This window comes from Aphis gossypii, chromosome 3 (genome assembly GCF_020184175.1).
Source record: "Aphis gossypii isolate Hap1 chromosome 3, ASM2018417v2, whole genome shotgun sequence".
NCBI lineage: Eukaryota > Metazoa > Arthropoda > Insecta > Hemiptera > Aphididae > Aphis > Aphis gossypii.
In genome coordinates this window covers 52,248,902-52,267,582 of record NC_065532.1, presented here as the reverse complement: position 1 = coordinate 52,267,582, position 18,681 = coordinate 52,248,902, and the positions used below count along the sequence as shown (strand labels likewise).

At 28.3% G+C, this 18,681-nt stretch overlaps 1 long non-coding RNA gene across 1 annotated transcript; it reads right to left on the bottom strand.

Annotated features, from left to right (window-relative positions):
- Window positions 1-8,570: 8,570 nt before the first annotated feature.
- Window positions 8,571-16,870, bottom strand: LOC126551304 (uncharacterized). The gene is made up of 3 exons (XR_007605174.1): window positions 15,979-16,870; window positions 9,183-9,292; window positions 8,571-9,126 (listed from the first exon to the last, which is right to left on the bottom strand). It is a non-coding gene; the product is annotated as an uncharacterized LOC126551304 (long non-coding RNA).
- Window positions 16,871-18,681: the final 1,811 nt, after the last annotated feature.

The following is an 18,681-nucleotide window of genomic DNA, read 5'->3' as shown; positions in this document are numbered from 1 at the left end:
CTGGCCGCATAGACCGATATTTGTATTTCGCCAGATTGTAATCACATTTTAATAAACATTACATAAGATTATAATAGTAATAATAATAATAATAATCTAATCTAATCTTATCTCATCTTAATAATAATTTCTCGCATGCTGTTTTTGAACTAATTAATTATTTTGAAAAATCAATTTCCCAAACAAATTGGCTCTCTTTCAATTTTAAATAGCAAGGAATAGGTCGTTCAAATTCGGGGAAACATTTTTTGATTATTATCTACATGGTAGGTACTTGATATAACTTTCTAAACTCCGTACTTTAAACATAACTAGTTGTCTTTACGCGAAACATACAGTCGGAATAATAATAATTTTGTTTGTCTCCGACCAAGATACAATTCAATATAATATTATTATATTATGTATTAGCTTAGAGCGTTGTGGCTGTTCAAAAACGACCGTATGGCGCATAAACACTCAGCGACCGAGATATCTCGGGTGTTGTTGTGATGATATAGTGGTAGAACGTTTTAGTTTTGAGACCAATCAGAGAAACACTATACGATTGATAAAAATACGTGACATGAATGTGTCGAATAAAAGTTCGGATTTTTTTTTGCTCGCTTTATATGTTTTTTTTTTTACTTTTTTATTACCAACCGTGTACGACGTATGTATACGCATTACGCGATTATTCATAAAAAAAAAAAAAAAAACAATAACAACATCAAAATCTCTGCCCCTTCGACGCCGCGACGCAATAATAAATAAACGACTTCGCGCGACGCTGTGTATTATTATTATACTACTATATCGATTTCGACAAGTTTCTCTCCATAAACGCCACACATCGTAAACCATAAATAAAAAATACACTTGTTAATTGAAATAATAATAATAATAGTAAAGCTTTATGAACATATTATAAATAATATAAGTGTATCTGAGTGTGCGTGCATGTTGGGGTGTGACAGTGTGTAATGTGTGGTAGGGACAAAAAAAAATAAATTAACCACGTCCGGAATTTTTTGTTCTTCGAGAGCGTCGTGTTTGAAGTCCTTTAATAATATAATATCATTCGCCGAATAAATATTTAAAAATATGTTGATCGCGTCACGGAAGCGCGTCAACTGCGTATGGTTTTAGACTTTTAGTACCTATACAGACGCTATACTATTTAATTGTCCAATCTCAATTAAAAAAAAAACCTCATTTAATTTGAGGTCGTAAATGTGCGATTAAAATCTAAATACGTAAGGAAAAAAAATGTAGCTCGGAATGCGTCCACGCGATGTCTGGTAATTGTTAAAGGCCGTACGACAAAGAAAAAATATTATTGTCCGAATTCGTGATCATAATAAACTACAAGATAAATTGTATTACTTCAATTATTGTATTTTTTTAAGTGATAAATTAAATCAATTAATTTGTCGTTTCGGTCAATACAAACATATGTATTATGGTTAATTTCGTATACGATTTTAGTCGTCAGAAACAAATAGTGTTGATTTTTCGACAAAAAATGTGAACGTTTTTTCAACTTTTCCTAGTATTTAACACGTTATGATTCGTCTCGAATAGGAAATGGGTCGAGAATTCCACTCGCAAACTTTGGCGCGGCATATTTCATATAGTAGCTAATATTATCATTGTCTATTATACTCACGAGTCGTGGGAATTTATTAAGCGGGGAAAAAAATCATAAAATCATATTTTATATTTATAGCACACTATTGTAGCAGAAAATCATTAATATTGCGGCCGATCGCGATCGATTGCGCCTCGTGACGATCGCTGGAAATCTCGACACCCGTAAACCATAATAATACTAATGTAATATTCGCAACCTCGAAGAAAAACAAATCGCTGAAATACCAATAATATCAAGTCGAGTATCTGTGCCGCTTTATCCGGAATGCAAAACAACTGTTATAATAAATAATAAACGTCAAAATCACAGAAACGCGTATGAAATTCAAAATATTAACAACGCGCACTACGACAGTATGATCGTGATAAATATTAATATATTATACGCGTACAATGTGCACTTGTAGGTGTATATATATGTGGCCAGGAACGGAGCGCGAACTATAATATTATTTCACCGCGTCGTCTCGTTTCATTTCGTATGTGTATAATATTAATATCACCTCCGCCACCCAGATACCTACGTTTTAATATCGCACGTGTGTTCGTCCAATATCGTTGGATCTGGCTTCTCCCCGTACGTTATGATAATATACAGGGCGAATTTCGACTTGCGGCACTTTCGGAAAGAGTAATAATTTTCATCACTCGATTGTCGCGTGGTTTTAAAATTATCGTCATGATTTGAAGTTATTGCAAGACAAGAACAGCATTTTTAATAGGTAAGCTATATGTATAAATATTCATAAGCCTTAAGATTTGTTTACTTTTTTCCGAATGACCAAATACTATATTTTTATTTCCCTATTATTATACCGTTATAATACTGAACGTTTTTTTGAGTATTTCTAGTTGCATAAAAATTGAATTTCAATAGAGCAGTTAATTAGTTACAACTTTACAAGTATTTAAAGTTTTGATGCGCGGTGGAGTTTATTGACAGAGAGATAGGTACCTACTGGGCAACATGTTGGTCAACAATATCAGAACTTTAATTATACCTACTTATAAGTTGTAGCTTATAAGCTATACGATTAATTAACAACTATAATAGTTTGAAATTCGATTTTTGTTTATTTAAATTCTCAGAAAAGTACCTTTATGGCTTTGGAGTATAAAATTTAATATGTATTTGACTATTGAAAAAACTTTAAAGCACTGTAAAAATACCATAATAAATTAATTTATTTTTTAATGTTGTTTTGTAATCATTTAAATTTATTGACAATATTTTCTAAAACTTAAACGGTTTCTAAGACATCGAGTGTCTTATGTTAACAGGATCACCCTGTGCAACTCTAGTATTCCTTGTAGGACTCGAAATTTTCTATATACTCGTAAATCGGTGGTGGTAGCGGTTGCGACACACCCGTTGTCAACTGCGGGCTTTCGAAAAAAGCATAGAGAACAATGGGAAGAGGGGTGGCAAGGGTTAAATATTATTAACATAATAATATTATGTATCAAACGTTTGTCATCGCGCCCGTTTCGCGTTGTGATAAACGAGGCGATCGTTTTTACCTAAATCGTCTCAAACAATCGTCTAAACAATATTTATATAGATAGCGACCTTTGTGTCCCTAAATGAACATATAGACGACGGGCTAGTCGAATTGCATTTATCACTTCAAAAGAAATGGTCGAATTGCACTTGACTTGAAAAAAGGATTTCCACAAAAACATCATGCATTTGAAGGGGTAAAACGTTTAGAAAATACTCATTAGATGAGAATACTGATACAAGATCTTCAACTACACGGTACTAAAAAAAAATATAAATGATATTGAAAAATATTTTACTTTTATGCTCAAAAGCGAATTATCAATTAGCTAAAATTGTAATTGAAGTTTGCTATTAGTTCATTACTACAAAAAAAATGATCGAAATGAAAAAAAAAAATGTAATAATGACAATAATGATAATTGACGTTTAAAAAAAAAAAAAAAATTAAAAAATATATTTTTAATATTATATTAACATGATGTATGTATAAAACTATCATTTTTAACCACGCTAATGATTAAAATCATTGTCAGTTCTAAGCCTGTAAGTGGGAAAAGAAATGAGTGTTTTCTAAACGTTTAACCCCTTCAAATGTATGATATTTTTGTGGAAATACCTTTTTTGAGCCTAGGTGCAGTTCGACCACTACCTATTTTTTACCCGAGTGCAGTTCGACCATTACCTTTTTTCAACTCAAGTGAAATTCGACCATACCCATAGACGACAATGATGTCATCCAGCTGCGTAATGAATGTTTTTCGCCGACCTGTAGAGACAGACCAAATTACCCACTATTTGTTTTACTGTACTACCGCAGTAAACGTGAACGAGACCCATTCTAAAAGAAAAGTGTTCAAAATGCTATTTAAAAAAATTTGTGACCAGAAAACTAAAAACCAATTTTCTGTCTAATCAATGACTACCTACGCTTGTAAAAGTGCCTGTTACGAGAAATTATAAAATAACGTCAACTCAATCGGTATACACCTACAGAACATATTATTATTATGTAGAGCGTATTTTTAATAACAATGTAAGTTTCGTAGGTAATAATTGAAATGTTTAAAGTGTAATAAGTATGTAATATGTATACGAGTAATCATCAACAAAGTAATACTAAACTTCTACTTTTGATTTTTACAATTATTGAAATTTTTTGTTTAAAACTAAATAACATAAATTATAATTCTTGGAATTCTGAATACGAACTTATTACATATACATTGTTACGCGTTGGATAAGCAAAGACAGTATAAAGGCGTGTATATCACGTACATTATCTGCACAGCACTTAATACAACTCAGTGAAGTATAATGACTTTTGGAACTTTTTGACGTTATATCGTTATCCCTCTTGCGAGTCGACAGCACGTCATGACTTATACATAATTGAGTCGTTTATAAAATAATAATATTATAGAATCGTATGAAAACAATCGTATACATCGGTCACGGATTAATTTGATTTTCACTGATGCGATATAACGCGATACAGGCATTAATATTTTAAATTTACAGGTTTTTTGTTTTTACTACGGATACGTGTTAACTGATGTTCTGCTCTACTCGCACAAGCAAATTTATCTAAATTTTAGGTTCTAAACGATAACTTAGCGACACACGCATAAAAGTGGTAAATAACACAGAAAATCTTAATTATGAACTAATTGCGTCGGCGAATAGCATCGATAAAAACGTGTAGGTAAGCGTTAACGGCGATACAAAAAATTGTAATGTACAATGGACTTAACTGAACACGAAAGTCGCAATAAAAAACAGTTTAAAACGATTTTGTAATTCAATATTATCGATTGTTTTGTGTATTTACCTACCTATTTAATCTAGTATGTGATTATGCGATAATTTGGAGAGATCACTACAGGAGTTATTTCATCTCAAATCTTTTGAAAAATAATATTCATGAATATCTCAAAACAAAAAATCATCTCATATTATTATATATTTATATATTTCGAGAATTTTTTTTTTATCTGTACCAAATGGCAAATAGTATACTAACTACGATAGCTTGACAATTATAATACTATAATAAGGTACAATGTTTAATAAAAGTTAACAGCAGTTAACATTATACAATGAAGTCAATTTCCAAAATTATAGTAATTACAATTTATACAGTAAATTAAAATTTTGTATTGGGAATGGAGTAAAGAACAAATTAAATATTATGAGTTTTAAGAGGTGATCCGTTCAAATTAAGCGTTTAGTCTCCAAAGCAGGGTAAACAAATAAAATATGAGTGATATCACACCTCGAGAAATATGTTGGTCAAAAAGTCCACTATATTTTTATATCAAATAAATTTTTATTTTATTAACCAATTATATTTTATTTGATTAAAAATAAAATTAATCAATTAGAAAGGCTTAAATTTGATCGAGTGCCTATAAATTTTTATGGCCACTTTTTCATTACTCGAGTTATATAATTTCAAATTATTTTTCATTACTTTCTGTAAAAACCCAATTTTATTTTATTTTTTTTATTATTTATTTATTCATAGTTCTAAATATAAAAATATTATATTATAACTGTTTATATATATATATAAATAATAACTAACAATATAAATATAAATCTTTGTGCTGGGTAAACTTTGGAACTACTTATCAGATATTCTTGATTTTTTTTCTATAAACGAAAAAGTATATCACGGAAAAGGTTCCTATCACAAATAACTACCTCCTAACTCCATCTCTGGTGGGTGCTAAAACAGGGATTTTGAAATTTACGATTGGAAATGTTTGTTAATAAATGGTTGCTATTGGTTTTTAATTACAATTAATTGAATAATAAAGTAGCGAATGTGTTAACACATAAATCACGTTGTGATATGGCACATTATTGTATCTAATCCACCGAAGTAAAAAAAAAAAAAAATGAAAAGCCAATTATTATTGTTTTTTCTTTGGCATATTTGAAATTAAAATATTACTAAAAAAGTTTGAAATAGACGAAATTATTCCGTGGCGAAAAATATATTTCATGCAGTGCGCGCAATCATGAAACGAGTACGCGCTAAAATATGACGGTCAATTAAAGTTCACTTCCTATACGAATTTCGGTTTTATCAGTTTATCGGTCAGGAAATAAATTACCTAACTGATAATAAAAATATCATTTTTAAACGGAAAATTTACCATTTTTTTCTTTTTTATCTAAGCTATATAATTTAAGAACTTATTTCGAAAATTGCCAAGTATGTTCTTAATTTTTTTAATATACCCAAATACATGCATTTGTATGCAATAATGATAAAATATGCAAAATAAAATTTTTAATTTGATCTCCTAGCATTATGTAACACATTTTTTGTTGATCTAGAATTTTTCTACGATCTTTCTAAAAAATATGAAAAAACTAGAACCAAGTGTTTAACCTTAATCATAAGTTACACAAAATAAGTAATTTGTCTCTTCTGTACAATTTGAATTTCGACATATAGGTATTATATACTATAATATATTAACATAATTTTTTAAAGTGTACCTTTAGTTAAACAATCGCCTACGACGTACCTCAGAATTTATATGTAGAATCGACGATGAATCAACTATTATTTCGTAGACGTATATGAGATGTGACAACGGCTCGGTGCTTTGAACGGTCCAGCGGGGTTTGAAGTATAGATCACTGCGTTCTAACTACGACTGACGACTAAATTTTAGAATCGAATAGTTAAGATATTATGCTAAACGCATCCAATAATATTAATAACCAATAGAAAAATAGTATAATAAGTCAATAATGCCCTGATTGGCTGTATGCTGTGAAACCCCACAAAACACTATGCCCGATTTTGTTGTTTAATAATCATTATTTTTGTTATTCATTTAACGACGTTATAATACTATTATATAATATATTGTTTTTATTATCTATAAGTATATTTATGATAATTTATAAAAACCTTAAATTAATATCATTTTGAGTAAGATATGTACACTTTATAACATTTTATGATCGAAATAACTATAAGACAAAGAAACAGTCTCACTATTTGCAAACAACTATCCACGGCGGCTGAGCACGCGGGTACAACTAAAAAATTAAAAATTAAAATAAAACAATTTTTTTTTTTATATTCAATATTTAACTTTATGACTAATTTGATAAACATTTATTGTATTCCTAAACACATTATTTTATATGTTTGCCAAAAATATAAAATTTACAATAAATAAAATTAAATTAACGGGATATAATAGTACCTACTACCTAGTACCTATTGTAGCATAAGTAGTTAATTATTTTCAGTTTTATTCTAAAGATTATCAGTATGTTACTTAAATTAAATGTATTTTATTTTAACAACGATTATTAAGTAAAATTATAATATTAAGATAAATTGAATATTTTGTATATCTATAATAAAAATTACCATATTTATCATATTAAAATATTAAGATTTGTGACCATTATAATTAATATTTATTATATTATAAAAAAATTAAAAATATATATATAAGTGTAAAAGTTGTATAAATAAAAACATAAGTCGTGAGTTTCAAATTTGTCGACATAGGATATTTTGGTGCGTATTTATCACTTTCAAATTTTTGAATTTCAACCCATCCTGTCATCCTAATCTTATAGAAAAAGCTACACTGGTTTCTTTCGGTGGACAGAATTAATTAGGTATAAATGGTACATAATTTTCACTAAAATATACCACGTAAGTATATTATAAATAATTTATGTCTACATAATGTATTTTTATAATAGTTATAAGTTTTAAGTTTATAACCTTATTATAACTATATAGAAATATAGTTTAGAGTAACATATATTTAATATATTATTATTTTATATACACAATCATATTAATTTGAAGCTAATTTTATATTTACATCTTAAATCTATTCACATCGTGTACAGCATATTAGCTTAACTTAATAACGTAAAATGCATGATTTAATATTATACGCAATAATTAAAACTATAATATATGCAATATATTTGTCAAGAGTTGGTTCAACATTTTAAATATTTATTGAAAAATAAATTACTAACATTACATTAAGTAAATTAAGAAGAGGTGCTTACTTAGTATAAATTAATAAGGTGCAAAATATCCTCAGAAATAGAATATCTTTGTTCGGAATTATTTTTTGTGTTCAATAATTTATCATTCATAGATATATTTTTTGTAATTATCGATTAACTATTAAGTATTGATGGTTACTAGTTCTATAACTAATAATACGTAACAAATATAGATGAGACTGAACTTTTGGTTCAAAATTGGTTCAAAATCGATATGACTCTTTGTATCATCAATATTGACGAACAATAATTGTCAAAAATATTGATTTTTTTTTTTGAAAATATACAGACAAAAATAATAATTTAAAATTACTTTTTGTTATATTTTAACACAATATAAAATAAAAATAAAAAATATACCTCCATATACATATAAATACATATTTAATATTTATTTAACAGCGATTTCCCTTACCACACAAACATGATCCAATACCGCACATACCACACAGATTTATAAAAATATACGTAGTTTAATTCCCCGCACAGAAATGGTATGATACCGCACAAATTTATTAAAACCAATATAAATTAAAATATAAAAAATATTACATAGAATTAAATTCAAATTCCATAAAATCAAAATAAACAATCCAAATTAAAAATGTGTGTATTACATCAACATAATTTAAAATATCATCAATGTGATAAATTAATAATAATTTATAGTAATAAAGTAATATAGTAGTAAAAATGTAATAATTTAAATATGAATATTATAGGTACCTTTATTGGTTTAAAATTTTAACTTATTTTTATGACATATTCTTTTATAATCAGTTTGTTTGTTAATAAAAATGAGTACTGATGTACCAAATTGGCTAATCGTTATCGATCAAATTTCCACTGTATTAACTCAGTTTCTTCTTAATTTCTCGCATTTTCGCTTTATCAATCAATTGTTGAACTATTTAAACATCAACCTAAAAAATATAATGTAATTACTACCAACATTTTATTAAATAATTTGCATACGTACAACTTAAAGATGGATGTGACATATAAAATCAAAACTGAAGTTGACTATGACAATATGATTTAGCACAGTTACTCATTATTTGTTCTTTTCGTACCATTAGATTTTTCAACCTATATTGGAAAATGGAAAAAGTTCAGTGTCAATATAATTTTCAAATACATAATTAGCAAATGCTGTGTGTTTTGTATGTTTTGAAGGTTCAGATAAAATGTCATCGAAGCCAAATTTACCAGAAAATGCGGCAAATCAAAAAACATTTTAAGTCACTTCCAAATATCTGAATTTTTATCTGTATGTACTCTTTAATAAGTATTGGGATAGAATTTATTTTTCGTTCCTATGCTTGACATAACTAAACGCTTTAATTTTAATAGTTTGTTTTTAAAATACTCACTACATTATGAGCTCTGACTTCCAAATCGAAAAGTGTATTTAAATTAGTATCTAATTATTTTGTAAACATAGGATTTTAAATTTCTCCACATACGAATATAAAATTTAAAAATTTAAGAAAAACACAAAAAACTAGCATAACGTCTTGTCACTATACAACCATGTGTTGTATATTGCTGAAAAAAATGTGTTGGACAATATATAAAATTTATATGTAGCACTATTTAAGAGAGTTTCCGTAATGTCGTCAAGAAATAGTAAATTGGTTTTACAATTTACAATTATTATTTCATCCATTTCAAATACGTAAACATTATTTTTTTTAGATTTGTCATCAATACAAATACCTAGCTTTAAGTTTCCGAAAAGCATCGGTTATAGATGATGAAACGATAGGTAAAGTTTACCTATCTTGTCATTCTGGACACATGAATTTTTAAAGAGTATTTATATAAGATAAAAATACTTGCACACCTGGGAGTTTTTAATACCTACTTGACAATTTTTTCGAGTTATTTTTATTGCCTTTTCATGCACTGCATTTTCAACTATTTTTAATAGTTTCACAGTATTTCTTTTGCATATATCTCCAAACATTATCACCTGAACTTTTATTAAATCTAAAATAACGAAAGGTATAATATTCTCAAAATTAATGGGACTATTTTCACGATTATTTGCAAAGAGTTCAAACATTATTTTTATTTTATTTTTAATTTCAGGTGCGATGGTTCAAAGACTGAAAACTGACTGAAAACTGACTACAAATTCACGCACTATATAAATACAATCTTTTACAAAAAAAAAAAAAAACATAATAATGTCATGCAACCTTAATTAAAATATATTTATTTATCGATAAGCGACGTTAAACGTTAAAAATATAAAGCTACATTAATTGTATGTGGTAATGAGATATCCAGTATTATAAATGCTGTGTGCGGTTTTTTACCATATGTATATTGCGCATTTGCGATAATATTACTACCATATTTAATTAGATATGGAAATATTTATCTGTAACTATTTAATAAAATAAAATAAAATTATATTATTTGTTACGAATTACGATACAATAGTAAAAAAATATTAATATACATCTAAACTACGTTAGTTTTATAGATTTGTTGGAAAAAATAACATTAGCCTTTTTTAAAATGTTAACATATTTCCATCTGGATTTACGTACACTCGAGATTTACTATATAGGTCTTTACAGCAAAGTGGCTCTCTAGCTGTCTTTAAGTATGAATTTCATACCATAATAATTATTTACTTTATTACTTTTCCGTATCTTTGCATTATACGTATTACAGTGTAGACTGGTTCAATACTTATGCGTTTCATAATACCTACACATATAAATGTATATCTATTATATTATTATAATAATATAGTAATGTTAGTGAGAAATTTATTGTTAAAAGTACTTTATTTTATAATACAATAGTAAGTACCTACTTATTTCAGTTGAACGCCATAAATAATATATTATAATATTACATTAATGGTGCATCTATTGTGTATATATAACTATATATTTTGAACGATTATTTGTTTTTAGAAGATGATCCTTCAAGTGGTCAAAATCACTTCCAATCTCAATGGCGAAGAACATTTAAGTTCTAGTATGTTTGTTTCTTAGAACTAGGCTAACAAATCTAGTGCTTTCGATGAAATCTGGGTATCGTGGCGAAATTCAATATTGAACAAAAACAAATATCGATTAGGACCAACGTTATTATTTACTAGATCGGTCGGTTCAACACAATATAACAACAAAATTTGAATAATTGCTATAAATTATTAATTCCTAGTAGATATACCATATCACGTTAGTCGGTAAAAAAATGTAAACTATAAATAAAATAAGGTAAGAACATTTTTTTCTATTTTTTGACCCTTGAAAATAAAATGGTTGTCGACCTCTGCTTTATATAATATATTATATATATATAATTTTTTTTAAGTTATATTTTCCATTATAATTAATGGAAAAAAATAAAATAAAACAAGTCCAAATCATCAAAAAATAACAATAATAACAATAAAATATTCATAATCTAATTAAAATCAAATAAGTTGTACCCATTTCTCAACATGTGCATTTTATTATATAACAGGAAAATTTCCTAGTTTGACGAATTATGTGACTTCAACTTGTCAAAATCGTGTAAAAATCATATACTCATAAACAGGGGCAGATAACTACAGTGGCTGCCGGTTTAGATATTAGAATAATACAATAATGCACTAATCGGTATTTCGTGCAAACGAGGTAAACTTAATATAAGTCATAGGAAACTCTACGAAGTGGTTTAAAAACAATCAACCACGACTATATTGTGGTGTAACATAAAGTTGTGGAACACTATTTAATTACGACAACGATATATCTTCATAAAACACACAGTTCGCGTATATGTATACACTTTCAAATAGCTGCGTAATGTCGCCAACAGGGGATGACCCTGTACGTAGGGTTACTAAATTCGAGAGTATAAGGCCCGGACGATGCGGTCTAGTATAGACGCAGGAACGTAACAGGATGAGTAAACAAATTCCTTAATCATAATTAATAATATTATAACACGTTGTAGTATGACGCTGGGCCGTACGTATTGTTATTATTTCGCCGCCAGTGTCAACGGAAACGAAAACAATTTAATTCACAGTAATTATTGTCCACACACACACCAATATACATATTATTATTATTATTAAGTCTACCTGCCGATCTCTACGATTAAACTCGTCGTTCGATAACCATATTATACCTACCACATTTTTAGAACGATGTCAGCTGTTTTAAATTGTATACCTAAAGCGATTTTAGTGACGAGATGATAATAATATTACGTCGAATCGACAATCACTGCTGCTGAGACGATTTACAAACTGTTTCGATCGAGGTGCCTTCATTCAGCCGAACTGTGCAAAAAAACCCTAAGGCTAGTCCCGAGGTGTACACACGCGTTGTACTTACAACTAACATTACTTTAGTAACTGTTTGAATTTTGTTGAACTTACACGCTTGCACGACCACCGTAAATCGTTTAATTATTTAATAGCTTTGTTACGTTTCAGCGTGTTTACTGTGTATAACGTGTATAATATTTTAGGACAGACGTTTGGGCTCACACCCTTTTATGCAAACGAGCGAAAAATAGCAGCTGAGTAATCATAGAAACCGAGGTCATATAAAGAGCGAACAGGTGCCAAAATAAGTGGTTTGAAGTTAGTATAATAACATAGTAGCTGTTAAAAACTTTAAACGCCATCTGATTGATCATCAACTTAACAGTGCAACGAATGTTCAAGTAGGTACTGGATATATTTTAATGAAACTCGTTTTGTAAATAATTATTCATGGATTTTATTATAAAAATAATGTAACAACAAAAAATGGTAATTACGACATCGCGCAGTATTGTGAAAACAACAACAAAAACATATTATTATTATATAAATCGCGATAAACAAAATAAAACAACACGCGAATCAGAGTATCAGCTAGAAAGAGAGTGTGTCAAGTATATATCTACAATTACGTGGTATCTTCCTTTACAAAATATCCCGTGAAATCTCAAATACCCTAAGCGAAGCCGATTATTGCGTTAACATATCCAGTATCAAAATTTAGAATGCTTTCTAAATTTAGGTTTATCATCGCACATGCGTTATAGATCGACAGTGGTTTTTGAGTTAGTCCAAAACCAAATTTGTAGTTTTGTGTTTATAGGATAATCGTCTGGGGGCGTTCATTCGGCCGTTTAGAATATTGCGATATAATCGAATGGCGGTTATGCGTTATGCTTAAATATTATACAGTACTCTAGGGACGTGCATCGTTGATGATTTTGATTATTCCCACAGTAGATGAGCAATAAAAAAAGTAAATAATGGGAATAATACTAATTCATTATTTAAAATAAAATTAGTATTCATTTAAACGGGTACACAAAACGCGTATCGACGACAGATTATATTCTGGAACGAATTAAAAAAACGTATAATATACTTTACCCCTTAAAACCATAGTACTATACTATCAAAAATATGTTTAAAATATTGTTCAATGTTTGAAAAAATGTGCATAGTTAGGGCATAGAATAAAAATGAAAACCAACAGCAGTAAAGTGTTTTATTCTCGTACTGCACTAGTGTCTAGTACATTTAATTATTTAATAACTCCTTGCTGTTGGACCACGTGATTGACATTGGTAAAATATACGCTAGTTGAAATAAAGTAACACTGCTGTACAATCACAAATATATGTATACATTAAAAGGCAAAACACTTAGTAATTTTAATATTGGATAATTTTTAAGGCAGAGGTTACGTTCATACCAGTCATACCTGAAAACTATGTGCTAAAGTAATTTCATTCTAAATTAAGTACAGACTAGATCTCGTATTTATAGCCATAGACCATAATTACCCATGGCGTTATCTCAAAGAACCCACGGGATTGGTCGAATAAAATTAAGATTGCGGCATGCGTAAAGGTGAAGGAGAATTAATTTAGTCGTTAAAAAAATAAATGAAATTTACAAAAACAACTAACCGGTTCAGAAGGTAATTACAAAAAGAAAAACAAGTGCTAAAAATAACCACTGTTTCGTATACTTGAATAGGTCCTATATTTTAATTGAAAAGTCCAAAAGTACCGAGTCCGACGGAAATGCTTAAACTTGCATAATCGGAGTAAACCAGTAAATATATTTATACGGTTTACTACATGCCTCCTCTGTAAAATTGGAACTGTAGGGTCCAATCAATAACATGACTTATGTGTTGGGTAGAAAAAAAGTGTGGCTGCTGCTTGCATTTCTTCTGTGAAAGGGGAACTGTCGCAGTTGATGTAGTTGGTTCTTCCAAGTTAGTTGTTTCTATACTTTGTCTTTGTCCCGTTTGTATTGAAGTTAGATCCTTTTGTTTATTTTTGTTTATTTGATACCACATAATTACCAATATGATAATCAATTTACCAATGTAATTATAAAAAAAATTGTTAAATATAATGCATAGTTATATACTTATAATTACCTATGTATTATTTATGTTGTAGTTGAATCACCTTTTATTTATGATTTTCCAAGTTCTAGTTATTGTAATTGTGTTTTAGAAATTAGATTGAGATCACTTATGTGGCTACTGATAACATTTTTATTTCTCATTGTATATAAGTCAAGTGTTACATGTCGATAGTCCTGTTGAGTAATGATTGATGTCGGAATGAAATCTAAAAAGTTCTTCTCTGCAGTTGTACTGGGTATTAATAAGTCTCTTGTTGCACATCCTTTGCATGTCTCGTTAATGGAAATTATTTTTACCCCTTCTAATATATTATGTGTACTTGATTCTTGATCGTTTTCGCAGTTTACAATGATTATTTCATTATCTATAATATACAACCATTTATTTTTGTAACTCAGTTTATGAAAAATAATTAGTTGAAGTCTTTCATGTCGTATGTTACAAATATCTGGTAGGGGTACCTAGCTCCTTCGGATTGTGTAAAAGTTGAATGGTCTCAGATTTCGAGGATGAAGGGATTGGATTTTTGGACATAAAATTAAACCCTTTAGCATCTTTACATTGATTATAATAAATTCGTTATATGTTACATTATATTCCTTATTTTTACTTAGGTACTGTTAAAAACTTATGGCTGGGTGAAATATACATACAATTATTATGTGTTTGACAATAATGCTTAGGTAGGTATTAAATTCTTATAAAATAAAATTGTTTTGATAGATTAAAAGTATGGTAATAACAAACATTGTGTTATTATCGGAGTAATATATTTTAACATCTGACAGTTTTAAAATATCATAGTACAACCCGCATTCATCCAGTTTAGAAACATAGCATTTTATTGTAATTATCACTTATTCCATAATTTAGTCGGTTGAGTGAGATGCTATTTGCTATTGATTATAAATACACAGACATCTTAATCTCATAATTACCGTAAATTATATATAATAAACACTTGCCATTAGTTAACGATATAGAGTAAAATATGTTTGAGTTAATTTTATAAACCCTATTCATTATTTTTGTGACAACAATAACACTGATGTCCAAACGACTCAGGACCAAAGTACCAATTTGAATCACATCTTGCTTTTGCTTTACGCAAGTTGACCCAACATCCATTACCTTCTCCATCGCCACATCCAAAAAAGGAAGTAACTGCAGTCTGGACATCAATTTGAGCCACAACCGACTGAATCACCAGAATCATATTTATCACTAAAAATGTTATTTTCATTTTTTGTGGTAGAATGGGTAGATAAAATAAAATAAAAATATAAAAATCAACTTACTATTATCTTTCAATTATTTCGTGGACTGTCAGACATAAAAATATACTACACAATAATAACTTACAGTATGTTCATTACGAAAACGTAGTACTGATCTGGTCCTTTTAAATGCGTGCATCTGGAAACTCTACAACCCAAAACTGTTCCGTTCGGTCTGTCGCCTGACGTTAAGTATTTTCGTAGTGTCCCAAAAACGTGTCGTCGTAGTTTGTCAGTGAGCTTCAGTCCGAGTTGAAGAAAAAAACACTTGTTAATTTTAATACTAGAGAAGTTTGAAGGCAGAGGTTACGCTCATGCCTAAGAACTATGTGCAGCTAAGCTAAAGTAATGTAATTCTAAATTAAGTACAAACTAGATCTCGTATTTATACCCATAATTACCCGTGGCATGGTCTCAAAGAACTCAAGGAATTGGTTTAATAATTAAGATTGTGGGTAAAGGAGAAGGAGAGTTAATTTAGTTGTTAAAAAAAAAAAAAATATGAAATTTGCAAAAACAACTTCATTAACCGGTTCAGAAAGTACAAAAAGAAAAACAAGTACTACAATTAACTGCTGAGTTCTATATAATTGAATAGATCCAATATTTTAATTAATAAATCCAAAAATACCAAGTTCAACGGAAATGCTAAAATTTGTATAATCGGAGTAAATCAATAAATATACTAATACGGCTTACTAAATAACTCATTAAATAATGATAATTATAAAAAAAAATACAGCTCAGTGCTTTTCGCTTCAAACTAAGCTCGTTGTTAACCGAGCATTGATATCAATAGTTTTCAGATTATTATACTGGTATACGTTTGTGGGGAGATCATAATACGAGTAATTTTTCTATAATTCACGAAAGCGAATAACTTACAAACATTATGACGTAACTCGATACTTAAAAAATTTTGTTACTGCTAATCTCTAAAGTAAAAAAAATATAATATGGTTAGTACCTATTTTGATTTTTTTTTCAAAATTATCACTGACCAATCGTTATACTTTTAACCTACTATAATAATAGCATATTACCACATCATAATATTATACAAAAAATATTTAATTATTGCGCATAAAATACCATTAACAAATGCACTTTTCAGTTCTTATATTCGAGTGAGTAGTGAGTAAAAAAAAAAAATGTATACCAATAATTACTCTAAGTATCTTATAAAAATAACTCCAAGTTCAAAACTACTTAATAATTCCGATCAAAATTATGACGGGAAAACTTGGCGAGTTTATGTAAAAAAAAAAATAAAAGTCACTTTGAACAATTTGTCAACGAATGGACTTTGGTTTATTCCATTATTTTCTTTAAAAGTAAAAAAAAAATAATTATAATTCTATTCCGCAGTTAAGACTTAAGCTTGGCGTTCAATATCAAAAAATTAAAACTTAAATAAAAGAGATTACATTTTATAAAGCGTAAAAAAATTAATCTATCAGCGAAAAATATCTTAATGCATCTCTTTGACTTAAGTATTTTAAAATAATTCCATTTATTTATTTTTCAGATCGTTAAGAACAAAGTTTTCAAAACTTCAAAATACGAATGAATGCCGTTTATACAACATACACATAAAAACGCATTAGTACAAGTATTATATATAGCATATTATTACATTATTGTACGTACTTCGTATTGTAATGATATATTTGACAGCATAATTATTTTCGTGCGTTTTAGCAATTAGAGTTGATTTTCACTGCACTTGAAAAGCGCATAATGAAAACCGTTTAGAAGAACTTAATTTATATCAAATTAATGTCTATATAATGGTATTTTGTTACTTTTTTGTAAGTTTTTTTTTCAATTGGCTTTAGTGCTTTACCGTCAATAATATTTGAACTGCAGGCAATCAAACATATCATTCGTTCGTAGCCTATCCTAAACGCCCAAAAATTGTTTATCATTAATTAATAATACTGCAACATGAAGTCCTATGTAAACCAACTATCAAACGTACGCATATTGTTATTTTTTTAATCAATCCAGTTGAGTTTTTTAATTTAAAATCAATTGTAATTTTGAGTTAAAATGCATGTGCGACGAAAATAAATAGAATAATATAAATAAATTATCTACCCGACCATGGTCGCCTTTTGCCAATATTTGTAACAAATCCTTGAAGTTATTTACTACAAATGTATTATTCCACGTCAGCCTCATCCGAAAACATAAGCTGCTGTTAGATACATTAAATATGAGCAGTCCAACTTCTAGAAGAAATATAAATGACTTGAAGTTTTTATATAAGATAATAAATTGCTAGTCAAACTATTCAGAATCACTAAGCTGCTTTAATATTTTCATTAAACATGGACATCTGTATAAGAATAATTTTTTTTTACATACTATTTCAAAATGTTTACTAATCTATTTAGTTTTTATGTTTATAAGTATGTTAGATAAAATACTTTAACATTTTCTACAACACGTTCTTTGTATTTGAACTATCAATTTCCAATAACTATAATACTTTTAATTTTTCATTTCGAAACATGAGAAACCAGTCAACTAACTTTTATGAACAAACAATTTGAATAGAGTGAACACTTAATTATTTTTTATCGTTTAGAATCTTTTACTGAATTTTCCTTCCTCCTAACAAGCATACAATTATTTCCTTAATTATACTAATAATTTATCTAAATTTATTTAGGTATATATAACGATGTGTGGTCATACATACCTCACCTAACCTAGGAAAATATTTCATAATTTATTATTTTAAATAAAATACTCAAATTCTCAAATAAAAAACAAAACCAAT